We start from the raw sequence: 13819 nt of genomic DNA, 5'->3' as shown, positions 1-13819 counted from the left end.
TTGCAATACGACCGCATGGTGACTCAGTAAATAATTACTCAGCTGGATAACATTAACATTGCTATTCTCAATATGTAACATCCGTAACACTTATAACAAAAACGTATGAAACGTAGCAGCTCAGCCATGAGGAACCCAGGTGTGGAGTAAAGGGAGTCCAGGGACAGGTGAGGGTCAAAAGCAGCAAACTGCAATGTCAAGGAGGATCCAAAGGAGAGGTTGATAAGACAAGCAAGGGTCAACGATGAGGCAAACAGGCTAGTTGGGAGAATCCGGGAATTGAAGGTCAAGGTAGACAAGGAGGTCGAAAACAGGCAAATCGATAATCAAAGGGAGCACTGAGAACAGCAACATGATGGAAGACTAGACTTAGCATTGAATGGGAGTCACAGAGGGGTTTATATGTGTAGCAGAGGGCAGTGAAGAAAGTGCTGGTCCAATGGGAGTTTGATGAAGATAGAGCAAGCACACATGGTGCAGAGGAATATAAAGTGGCTGATTGCTGAGGAATGTGAGGGCTAGTATTCGGGCGATGACGACCTCTGGTGGTTAGCTTGTGAATTACGGGATGTGTGGGATGAAACAGTGACAAAACCCCCCTCCTCACGAGCGGCTCCTGACGCAACATGGTCTCAGCAGCAAGAGCGACCCCGCGGTCATGGGATGATCGCGGTGGAAGTCATGGAGTAAGGAGGGATCCAAGATAGCTGAGGCAGGGACCCAAGACTGCTCCTCAGGAACATACCCGTCGCAGTCTACCAGATACTGGAGACCGGTCTGTTGACAGGAGCAAAGGAGAGTCTGGACTGTGTAGACGGGACTGTTGTCTAGCAGCAACGGAGGTGGGGGAGGCACTATAGGAGAGGCAGAAGGGACGGAATGCAGATAAGGACTGGGCACGACAGGCTTCAGCAGGGAGAAGGTGGAATGTCGGTGAGATGCAATATGTGGGAGGCAGCTGCAAGCAGTAGGCAATGGGGTTGACGAAGGATTTTGAAGGGCCCGATGAACCAAGGACTGAGTTTCCTACAGGGGAGACAGAGACAGATGTCCCTGGTAGTGAGCCACACCTCCTGTCCAGGAAGATATATAAGGGAGCAGGCCGATGCCGGCGATCCGCCTGGACCTTCTGACAGTGAACAGCCTGTTGGAGATGGGTGTGTGCAGCCTGCCAAACCTCATCGCTTCAGTGCAACCAGTCATCAGCACGCAGGAACTTGGTGCATCTCCCCTGAACCTGGAAACAGGGGAGGTTGATATCCCAGGACGCACTGGAAGGGGTTAGGCAAGTTGAGGAGCTGGTGAGGGAGTTCTGTGCATATTCGGCCCACAGCAAGAATCGACTCCAGTTGAGAGGTGCTGCAGTATTACCAAAAGGAACCTGCTGATCTCCTGATTCAGTCTCTCCGTCTGTCTGTTGGATTGTGGATGATATCCTGCCACGAGACTGATGTTAATTTGGAGTGACTTCATGAGGGCAGACCAGACCCGTGAGGTGAACTGTGGACCCTGATCCGTGATGATATCCTCCGGTATCCCATAAACATGAAAGACCTAGTTGAAGAGGAACTCTGCAGTCTCCAGGGCAGTGGGAAGTCCCTTCAATGGAATAAACCGGAATGCCTTAGAAAAGTGATCCACAGCCACAAGGATAGTGGTGTAACGTTGGGACTTGGGAAGGTCGTTGACGAAGTCAATGGCAATATGGGCCCAGTGTCACTGTGGTGTTGAGAGAGGTTCCAGTTGACCTGCAGGTAGTTGCCGGGGTGTTTTGGATTCTGCACACGTCTGACACACCGTCACAAAATGAGCCACCTCCTGTGACAGTGCTGGCCACCAGAACTTCCTCTGGATTAAGGATATGGTCCGATGAACACCAGGGTGTCCAGAGGCGGGAGAAGAATGGAACCAGTGCATCAGTTGGGAATGCACCAAAGCAGGGACATAGGTCAGATGTGAGGGGCAGTTGGTAGGCACTGGATCTTGGACAGTGCCTGCTGGATTGGGGTCATGATGTCCCATCTAATAGGAGCCACAACACACGCAGGGGAAAGTTTCGGGTCTGTGGGAATATGAATAGTGTTAGCATCATACAACCTGGATAACACATCCGCCTTGGTGTTCTTGGAGCCCGGGCGGTAGGTAAGGGTGGAATCAAAACGTGTGAAGAGTGCCCAGCGTGCCTATTAGGGGTAAAGCCGTTTTGCTGAGCATATGTACCCCAGGTTGCAGTGGTCTGTAAGTACCAGAAAAGGATGATGAGCACCTTCTAGCCAGTGGCACCACTTTTCAAACACCAGGTTGACAGCCAACAGTTCCCAATGTCATAGTTTATTTCGGCAGAGGAGAGTTTCCTAGAAAACAATGCACAAGGAAAGAGTTTTTGTGGTTGTACGTGACGTTGCAATAGGACAGCCCCATCCCCGGACTCTGAGGTGTCCACTTCCATGACAAAGGGAAGCGAGGGATCTGGATGCTTCAGGATGGGAGCCATGGTGAAGAGGGTCTTGAGCAGTGCAAAAGCAGTAGAAGCAGCAACGGTCCAAGCGAGACTGCGGGCGGAACACTTAAGAGAGGTTAACGGAGCAGCAACAGAGCTGAAGTTACTTATGAAATGCCGATTGAAGTTGGCAAATCCCAAGAATCTTTGCAGCTCTTTAACAGTTCAGGGCTGAGGCCAGTCCGTGACAGCCTTCACCTTATGGAGGTCCATATGCACTCCCTCGGCGTCAATGACATATCCCAAAAAGCCAAACCGCTCACGGTGGAACTCACATTTTTCAGTCTTCACGTACAGTCCATTTTCAAGGAGGCTGTGCAGAACCTGGCGAACATGAGAGAAATTAGAGGACAAGGTAGGGGAGATAATAAGAATATCATCGATGTATACATTCACAAAGAGGTTCAGTTAATTTCACAGGATGTTATTGAGAAATGCCTGGAAAACTGACGGGGCATTGGCCAAACCAAAAGGCATGACAAGATATTCATACTGTCCACTGCTGGTCAGGAAAACAGTCTTCCACTCATCCCCCTTCCATACTCGGATCAGGTTGTAAGCACTGCGCAGGTCCAACTTTGTAAAAAAGCGAGCTCCACGGACTTGTTCCAGAGCAGCTGGCACTAGAGGAAGAGGATCTCTGTATTTCACAGTGATGTCATTTAGACCGCAATAGTCAATGCATGGACTCCATATTTTTTCGATATGAAGAAGAAACTGGCAGCGGCTGGTGATGTAGACGGCTGAATGATTCCCAGTTTCAATGCGTCCTCTATATAGCTGTCCATTGCCTGGGACTCGGGGACGAAGAGATGGTAAATGCATCCTCTGGGAGGAGCCGTTCCTGGTAACAGCTCAATGGCACAGTCTCCCAGTCCATGTGGAGGCAGACAAGATGCTTCGGCTCTGTTGAACACTGCTGCCAGATTGCGGTATTCAGAGGGAACAATGGGAGGCGTGGACAGAAGGGGTCTTTTGACGTGGGTGGCTCCACACAGGATAGACAGAGAAAAGCAGTTTGACCCCCATTTGATGATGATGCTATTGGCCCAGGAAATGGTCAGATTGTGGCAAGTTAACCACGGAAGTCTGAAAAAGACCTCAGCACCGGGGAATCAATAACAAGGAGGAACATTTCTTCCTGATGGAGGATGTCAATTTGCATGGTTAGGGTTTTGGTTCGATAAGAAACACGGCTGGAACCTAGGGGTTGATTGTTAACTGCCTTTACTTTGAGTGGAATGCCCAGTTGCTTTACAGTTGTTCGGTGAATGAAATTGCCAGCAGACCCTGAGTCTCATGACCACAATACAAGCACAGAAATAGGTTAACTCTCCTCTGTCATTCCGTGGCCGTTAAATGAGTACGCCCCAGTTGCATCCACTAGTCCTGGTCTGGGCTGGACTGTGGAGGTTGCGGGAACTTGTTGGACTGAGGAGGAAAGGTGGTAGGACATATCTTTGTGGCCCGGATGAGATGATTCAGACGAACAGTCATTTGTATTATTTCCTCCAAACCAAGGCTAGTTCCAACTGTATTTCTGCATGCAGTCACCTTCTGAATGCGACCAGCAGGGCACTATCATTCCACCCGCTGCCTGCAGCCAGGGTACAAAATTGGAGGGCATAATCACTGCGATGAATCATTTGGAGCACCCGGGAACATCTGTGAGGATGCTGTTTGTGGACTTCAGTTCTGCATTTAATACAATCATCCCCAGCAGAATGGTAATCAAATTGCTCAACCTGGGTGTCAGTGACTAGATATGCATATGGATTAAGGACTTTTTAACCAACCGAACACAGACTGTCAGGCTGGGGAACCATTACTCCTCCACTCTGACACTCAGCACTGGAGCTCCACAAGGTTGCGTGCTGAGTCCTCTCCTCTATTCACTCTAAACTCATGACTGTACACAAACTCATAGCACAAATACAATAATTAAGTTTGCAGATGACACCACTGTGGTGGGGCTAATACTAAATGGGGATGAGTCTGCCTACAGGGAAGAGGTTGCTGAATTTTCAAAATGGTGCATCAATAACAATCTGGCACTAAACACCTCCAAGTCAAAGGAGCTCGTTATTAATTTCAGAAAACAGAAGGAGGAACCTGTCCCTCTGTATATTGGAGGAGAAATGGTGGAGAGGGTGACCACCTTTAAATTTCTTGGTACACACATCTCCCGGGAACTCACATGGACTGTAAACACAACATCCTTGGTGAAGAAGCCACAACAGCGGCTGTACTTCCTGAGGACATTGAGGAAAATCAATCTGTCCCAGCAGCTGCTTGTTAACTTTTACCACTGCTCTGTCGAAAGCATACTAACTTACGGCATCCTGGTGTGGTATGCTGGTTGCACTGTGGCAGAGAAAAAAGCTCTGCAGGGAGTCAACAATTCAGCACAGAAAATCACCGGCTCACTGTTGGACATTTACAAAACCAGATGTTTATGTCGGGCCAGAAACATAATAAAGGACTCTTTCCACCCCAGCAACCACCTCTTTACTCTGTTGCCATCTGGAAGGCGCTATCGGTCTCTTAAGACATGCACCTCCAGATTCCTGAACAATTTGAGTGCCATCAAAGAACTGAACTCTAAGTAATAAGGAGATTAAACATTATAAATTACAGGGTTGTGCAATAATATTACTGCTTTTTATTGTTTGACTATTTATATTCCTTGAAATGGGACAGGAAGACCCTCAGGGAGCATGTGACAGCACCTCGCTGATTCCATACTGCAGACGCCCATTGCAAAGCTTTCCCGGTCAGGAGGGTGATGATGAAGGTGATTCTTGCTGCATTGTCTGGGAAGGTGGAGGGTTGATTGGCAAAATACAGAGAACATTGTAATAGAAACCCCTCACATCTATCTGGATTGCCATCAAATTTCTCCGGAGTTGTGAGGTGTACAAACCGTGTCTCTGTTGCAGGGGCATTAACCTCAGGAGCAGCAGCAGTAACAGCAGCAGTGGGGTTTGCAATGACAGGTGCTACAGGCTGACGCTGTGCTTGGTTGTAGCTGCTGAAGCAGACAATTCAATGCGTCTGTGAGGTGTTGCAGTTTGGTGTCCTGGTCGGTCAGTCGGGCATCCTGAGAAGCCATGGCAGACTTCAGTTCTGTTTAATGAAGATAGAGCAAGTGCACATGGTGCCGAGGAATGTAAAGTGGCTGATTGCTGAGGAATGTGAGGGACACACGCACCCGGGGACACACGCACCCGGGACACAAATGGAAATTGGGCTTCAAGGCATTCATAACGGAAAACCGGAGACAATTCTTTACACAGAGAGTAGTTACAATGTGGAACAAACTCCCCAGCGATGTGGTAGAAGCTGAAAGTTTGGGAACATGTAAAAATAGACTGGATAGGATCCTTGAATCACTTAGATATTAATGGACACCAAACGAGCACGATGGGTCGAATGGCCTCCTCTCGTTTGTAAACTTTCTTATGTTCTTCTAGTATTCAGGTGATGACGACCTCTGGTGGTGAGCTTGTGAATTACAGGATGTGTGGGATGAAACAGTGACAATGTGTCATCTACTTACATTTTGCTGCACACACACAATCATATAAATAAAACAATTACTCTTTTGTAGACCTAAACTTTAACCTTTCCAGCACCAACCTACATATAAAATGCCAGGGTAAACTTATTTACAAAACTCAGGAAGTGTACTCTCCAGGCACTCTGGAAAGGGGCGCTGAAAGGCTGCAGTGCCGCCAGATGGTGCTAAGGCAGTGATAAGGGTCGGAATATATATTATTTTTATAAGTACATTGCTATCCCTGGGATTGGTAGAAACCTACGATGTAGAAATAGGTGGGGGCGGTACGGACTTCCTACCAATGTCAAGGGCACGTTGATTTGTCCGTACCAATCATTTTGATAAATTTGAAATGTCTTTTGTCGAGTAATTGTATCTGCTCCAGAAAGAGTTAACTCTATCCAGATCGGTGCTCCTACTACCTGAAAACAAAAACGTTAATTTGAACATAAGAACATAAGAAAGTGTCCAATCGAGAGGAGGCCATTCGCCCCATATAGTTATGTGAACTATAAGAGTGACTGCCCTGTGGTTCGGAGGGATCAGTCAGTGTGACGTGTTGTGCGTTGTGGCTCCGCAGAACTCACTAGACGGCCTGATGGAAATTCTGGACAGCACCACTCCACACTACATAAGGTGCATTAAGCCCAACGCAGCCTGCCAGCCACTCATCTTTGAAAAGGAAGAGGTACGTCCCTGGATTTCACTGGGCTTATGCATGCATGCCACAGACGTGTATTCAGTGTATCTGGGAAGGTGACTAAAGATTTGTTTAGATTTCTTAACTGGTTTTGTCTTGTTAATAATTCTTGTTACTTATATACAGGGAGGGAAAAAAGTATTTGATCCCCTGCTGATTTTGTACGTTTGCCCACTGACAAAGAAATGATCAGTCTATAATTTTAATGGTAGGTGTATTTTAACAGTGAGAGACAGAATAACAACAACAAAAATCCAGAAAAACGCTCGTTACCTGTATAAAAGACACCTGTCCACAGAAGCAATCAATCAATCAGATTCCAAACTCTCCACCATGGCCAAGACCAAAGAGCTGTCCAAGGATGTCAGGGACAAGATTGTAGACCTACACAAGGCTGGAATGGGCTACAAGACCATCGCCAAGCAGCTTGGTGAGAAGGTGACAACAGTTGGTGCGATTATTCGCAAATGGAAGAAACACAAAGTAACTGTCAGTCTTCCTCGGTCTGGGGCTCCATGCAAGATCTCACCTCATGGAGTTTCAATGATCATGAGAACGGTGAGGAATCAGCCCAGAACTACACGGGAGGATCTTGTTAATGATCTCAAGGCAGCTGGGACCATAGTCACCAAAAAAACAATTGGTAACACACTATGCCGTGAAGGACTGAAATCCTGCAGCGCCCGCAAGGTCCCCCTGCTCAAGAAAGCACATGTACAGGCCCGTCTGAAGTTTGCCAATGAACATCTGAATGATTCAGAGGAGAACTGGGTGAAAGTGTTGTGGTCAGATGAGACCAAAATCAAGCTCTTTGGCATCAACTCAACTCACCGTGTTTGGAGGAGGAGGAATGACCCCAAGAACACCATCCCCACCGTCAAACATGGAGGTGGAAACATTATGCTTTGGGGGTGTTTTTCTGCTAAGGGGACAGGACAACTGCACCGCATCAAAGGGAGGATGGACGGGGCCATGTACCATCAAATCTTGGGTGAGAACCTCTTTCCCTCAGCCAGGGCATTGAAAATGGGTCGTGGATGGTATTCCAGCATGACAATGACCCAATACACACAGCCAAGGCAACAAAGGAGTGGCTCAAGAAGAAGCACATTAAGGTCCTGGAGTGGCCTAGCCAGTCTTCAGACCTTAATCCCATAGAAAATCTGTGGAGGGAGCTGAAGGTTCGAGTTGCCAAACGTCAGCCCGGAAACCTTAATGACTTGGAGAGGATCTGCAAAGAGGAGTGGGACAAAATCCCTCCTGAGATGTGTGCAAAACTGGTGGCCAACTACAAGAAACGTCTGACCTCTGTGATTGCCAACAAGGGTTTTGCCACCAAGTACTAAGTCGAAGGGGTCAAATACTTATTTCACTCATTAACATGCAAATCAATTTTATAACTTTTTTGAAATGCATTTTTCTGGATTTTTTTGTTGTTATTCTGTCTCTCACTGTTAAAATACACCTACCATTAAAATTATAGACTGATCATTTCTTTGTCAGTGGGCAAACGTACAAAATCAGCAGGGGATCAAATACTTTTTTCCCCCACTGCATATGCCACAGATAGTTACTTTATTTTAGATCATGTGAACTGTTTAAAGGTCTATTTTTATTTTACTTTATTGTATTGTTTATATATTTTATTCTGCTGTATGTTTGTTGTATGTTTACCAGTCTGTAAAGCGATCTGTGGCTACCCTGCAAAGGGCGCTATACAAATATAAATTGATTGATTGATTACTTCAGTTCTAGAACATCCACACCTCCAGGAGCCACTGTAGAGATAAAAATGTTAATGAAGCCTGGTTACACTGATATCCAGTATGTGACAGTGCGCTGTAAATGTCTCCTCTCAGTGCTCACCTCGGGCTTGTCCATGGTATTTTTTCAGGAGGGCATCAAGGGATAATTAGATGTTCTTACAGCTGCACACGTGTGGTTTAGTGGTTTATTTTCAATCGGTAGACAAACTGTCAGGCTGTCATCAATGAACCAGCTGCTGGTGTCAGAGGGTTTAACTCTGCCACCCACTCTGGGCTGTTCCAAAACATGCTTATTTTATTTCCTGTTTGGCTTTTCATAGATATTCACTATATTAACTCATCTATACTTATTCACAAGACATATCCAAAGCCTTAATTTTTTTTTACAGAGATCTGATTTGCACTGAAATATTCTCTTTGTTTCCAGGATTTCATACCCAGACATTGTCAAGCGGTACGGTCTGATCGCCGACTTCAGAATCTCATCTAAACAACTGAGCAGCTCTGGTAAGTCTTTGTCATTTGTCAGTGGGGTTTGGATTTATTATAATAATGTCTTACTCCTTACATTGGTAAACTGTCAGGAAGCAGTTTGTGTGATAGATGTCTCCTGGCCGGGCATTTTTATTATGCTTGTTATGTCAGCAGAAATTAAATAGTCAGTTGTAGGTAACCGCTCACAAAGTGTTAGCTTTGGACACTTTAGGGAATATGATACAGAAATGCTGTTCTGTGAGTGCCAAAGTTACTAGAGCATTTGCTACCATCAGGAATTGCTTTGTTTTCTACTAGTTAATCAATTTGTTCTGATACTTTATTAATGCCCTTCCCTGTCTTAGGGTCAGAGTCGGTCAAGGACACCCTGGGCCCCGCAGTCAGTGACATTCTTTACATTGCCCTGCCCGACCCCCGTCTCTGCCTTGGTCCTCCATAACCACCAGCCCTGCCGTTCGCTGGTGCACTGCGGGAACACCAAAGTCTTCATCACTCATGCCATGGTAAGCAAACTGAAGTGGGTAGCTTAAAATGCTTTTTGAAACGATCAAGGCCAGAGGGCTGACAGGAAGTGACCAGTGTGGCCAGGCTGCCTATGCAGGCGTCTGGGAGTCCCTCTGCAAGGGTGGCATGTTTTGAGATCCAGGTTCAAGCCTTCCTCTTCCTCTTCCACAGCTGAAGCTACTGGAAGCCGAGTGGGGCTGAGCTCTCTCCCGCCAAGCGGCCTGCATCCAGTGGTGCTGGAGGCATTACCGCAGCAGGAAGCAGGGCAGCCAGAGACGCACTGCAATGGTCACCCAAGTAGGTAAGTGTCCACATGCTGTCCGGGGCTACTCTTGGCTCTGCGTCTCCTCTCGCAACCTGCTCAGACTGCTGCCAGGGACCGGCGCTATTTTGACATGTCTGTGGGTTTTATTTGTCTTCAGACTCTAAACAGTAGAGTAGAGCACAGAATAACACGCGTGCTGTCTCAAGCAGCCTCACCTTCTAGTGACGAGACCTTTCTTTCCGTAGCTGTGTGTTCCTGGTTACTGAGGAGAGAGGTCCTCAAGTGGCACACGGTGGTGTGGACGGTAAGAAATCGATTCCAAGATGTTTCAGTTTCACTTGAGCCCTCAGGGGAATACATGTTAAATGTCTGTAGTCTATCCATACAGATTTTGACATTGACATGTCTTTTGTACAACCTTAATTAGAGTTGAAGATTAGATTAATTTGATGTAATGATCATCGCCACTCGAATAATGCTTTCTGTCTGTGATTGGGAAATCCAGAATTCGTTTCTTTTTGATTTAAACAGTGATGTGAAAGACATTTTATTCACTCCTTACTCGTATCATCGTCTACTGGTATGTTCCGGAGGTCTTTCTTTGAGATCAAACTGGAAGGACTGTGCGACCTATAAGTTGTGTTTTGCTAATGCACATATGCTCATAAACACTGGAGACTCCCACTTTCAGAGTCAATATAAACCTCAATTCCAGCTGGTTCTGTGTGAACTCATGCCTTCCTCCCTGTGCTGGGTTTGATGTGCGATTCTCCTCCAGGTGACGATGGAGGCCGGCGGTAAAGCAGAGCTGGACGACACACTGGAGACCTCATCTGAAGAACTTAGCAGCTCTGGTGAGTCTGAGTTTAGGACACTGTTTGTCATTTGTCAGTGGGGTTATAGTATTATAATAAATCCTGTCTTACTCCTTGTATCTTACCAACATAAGTTCTTTGCATAGCCTTCTAAAGCAATCTGAACTGTCTAAAGATGAGCAAAAAAACATCTAGTGACCTTTAGTGTAGAGCATGTGGTGTATAATCCACAACATCTGAGATCGATGTGAAAAGCAACATCATATAATTTAAAGAGCAGACCACATATGTCTCTGATATGACTGTATTCTTTTTTATCTTCTTAATTCTCTTATGTTGGCTTTGGAGACTCTCCACCTCTGCCTCCCGGAAGACACGCTCTCCAGCCCTGCTCTCGGCTTGGAGTCTCCTCGCCCAGCCCTCTCAGGAGGATGTTCAAGTGGCAGAGAACCTGCACCATCGTCCCAAAGAAGGTGTCTGAGGCTCTCCTTCCGGAAGCAGGGAGTGTTTGCCTTCAGGACCAAGTCTCAGGTAATCCAGCCTCTGCTCAGGGTACTGTGGGTGTCTGAGAGTGAATGGCAACCTGCTAACATGACTAATGTTAAAACATTTATCATCTTCATAGGCTTTAGTTTTATTTGCAAATGAATCCCTACATTTAGTTTTGGATTAGAACTGCAAACCTAATAACTAATCAGGTTCTCACCCCCAAGAAACAAAACAAAACGTACCGTGAATAACTTCACATATCAAGAGGACTTTTTCATTTTGCCTTTTCAAAAAACTTGACTCCATACATATGGACCATGTTTCGCTTTCCTATGAAACATTACACTCCTGCATTTACAAAGCTTTACATCTGCTTTCACTTGGGCACAACTGTGTCCTTGTAATACACATGGTCAAGTATCTGTTGTGTACACAATTCTGTTGTGAGAAATCTGTATTTGATTCAGTCGTTAAGACTTAACCCACTGTTTTTTCTATTGCTAGTAATCGATCTCTGCCATGATTCCAAGTTTCTCAGTTGACATCGTTGTAGAGCCTGTCAGGTACTGGCTGACTGGTTCTGGTCACACTTCCTGAAGCATTATACTGTACCTTTTTCTGTGATCCTGGCACTGGGTCCAGGCCCCGGACCAGATTCTTCCCCAAATCCATAGACTTTGCCGTTTGTAAAACTTTCATAACCGGGGCACATTGCGGACTTCTTAGTACAACCAAACGAGAGCCTGCCCTGTTGAACTGTGACAGAAGTCTGTGCGGTCAGACGGGTTCATCTGTGGTAAATACACCCTCCTGTGACGTCACACATGCAATACGGATACACGCGGATGCCTTGATTCCACTGGCTTCAGTGTCCGGGCCATGCCGTACTGGGCCGGACAATTATTATTATTATTAAGTCCTATTCAGAGAATAGGGTTTGCAAAGCACAGTGTCCTGTACCATATCACTGTACCTTGTGGGGGCCTGTGTCTAAGAATAGGAACTGACAGAACAATTCAAAATCAGGATTAAATAAAAAGCATTTATTGGCACGTGTAGTGTCACCTTAAAAATCAACAATTGGGTTATTCAATAGATTTTTCTTTCAGCAAATAATTCCAGATGCAGTACTCCTGAAGGCTTGCAAGTTTTATACAATAAAGTGTCAAATGCAAAGACAACATCAATAAGACAGTTGTCATCAGACAGGAATATTCAGACCGTGTGTTTAAAGATGGAAGAAAACGCTTTCTTTGACTGCCTCTATAAGCGGTTACATCTCCTGATTAACAACCTCAAAACTACTCACTATCAGCGCCAACTCTCCGATATTAACACACCGACACATTTGCTCACTCCGTTTTTTATTTCTCCCGCCCTACTTTTATAAATGAGCAAGGCGATTGGCCACAAAAAAAAAAAACATTGACAAGTATTTCCTGCAAAGTAACTGGCTGCATACAATCGGATTGACAATTAATCAATGACCAATGCAAGCGTTTCTAATCCTGTGTGGGCGTAGCTTTCCTGGAAGAGGAGTTGGTTTCAGAATAATGCGATGCCACCACTGCGCCTCTGGAGCCAAGCAGATAATATTGGGGGGACAATTTAACGTTCTCTCAACATGGGGGGCCGCGTCCCCCCCTAAACCTACGCCTATGCATGAAGTGATGCCCATAACAGCAGGGATACAGCAGCTCGTCACAGTCAAACACAGCCCATATGAACCTCCAGAGGGAGAGGGTGGTTTCTTCTTGGGCTCATGCAAAATGTCTTGAGTGTGAATACAACAGACCCGTAAACACCACCGCGGATTGCAAATCAATCAGATCAGTATGGCCCTGCATTCTGTTTCCACAATCACAGTAATTGCTTTAGGTTGTGTAACTAGTACCACCACACTACAGATAGATGATCTAGAGCAGGGGTTCCCAAAGTGCAGCCCAGGGGCCAAATGCTGCCCTCAAAGATGTTTGGTGCGGCCCCCCAAAGCCAACCCTCAACAACCCCTTTTCTGAAGATTTACGATATTTATACACTTCATTAACATTTTCTGTTACAAATTTCACATGTAACTTGCAGGAAAATAATTAAACAATTCAAGTTAATAAATGTTCCCTAACAGAAAAGTATAGCAAATAAAAGTGGTGGTTCATTTTGTACTGCAGCCCCCCCATCCCATGCAACCTCAGGAAATTGGCCCTCCATCACCAGACATTGGGAACCCCTGATCTAGACGAATTGCTTCAGATCTCTTTGTTTTTGCCGTCTATGCGTCCGTTACCTCTCAAGTCTATGATTTAGAAAAAAAATCAATTCGTTTTTTTGCTCAATTCCCTTATTTGAGCAAATATATTTGTCATCTAATGCTACAATATACGCCTTTATGCTGTTCTCTGTAATGTGTGGCTGAATATGTTTTTATACGTTAACCCCTTGTAATATTGTGTACATCTTACTAATACTAAAAACAGGTACAAGAAAACAATGCCAACATACAAGGAGCCACCTAAATAGAAGAATTCAAACCAATAGGTCAAGTAACAAGAAAGCTTTTGAGCACACTTTGTCAGCATAGAGACATCAATCTCTTTAGTAAAGTTATCAAAAAATATTGGGGCAAACTTGGTCAGCACCAAGCAAAGTCCACATTGTAAAAGTGGCACTGGCCAAGTTTGCCCCAATTGTTTCCTGTAACGTGACTAATGAGTCATTACTTCACCACC

This window comes from Amia ocellicauda, chromosome 22 (assembly GCF_036373705.1).
Source record: "Amia ocellicauda isolate fAmiCal2 chromosome 22, fAmiCal2.hap1, whole genome shotgun sequence".
Taxonomy (NCBI): domain Eukaryota; kingdom Metazoa; phylum Chordata; class Actinopteri; order Amiiformes; family Amiidae; genus Amia; species Amia ocellicauda.
Note: the sequence above shows the minus strand (reverse complement) of the source record.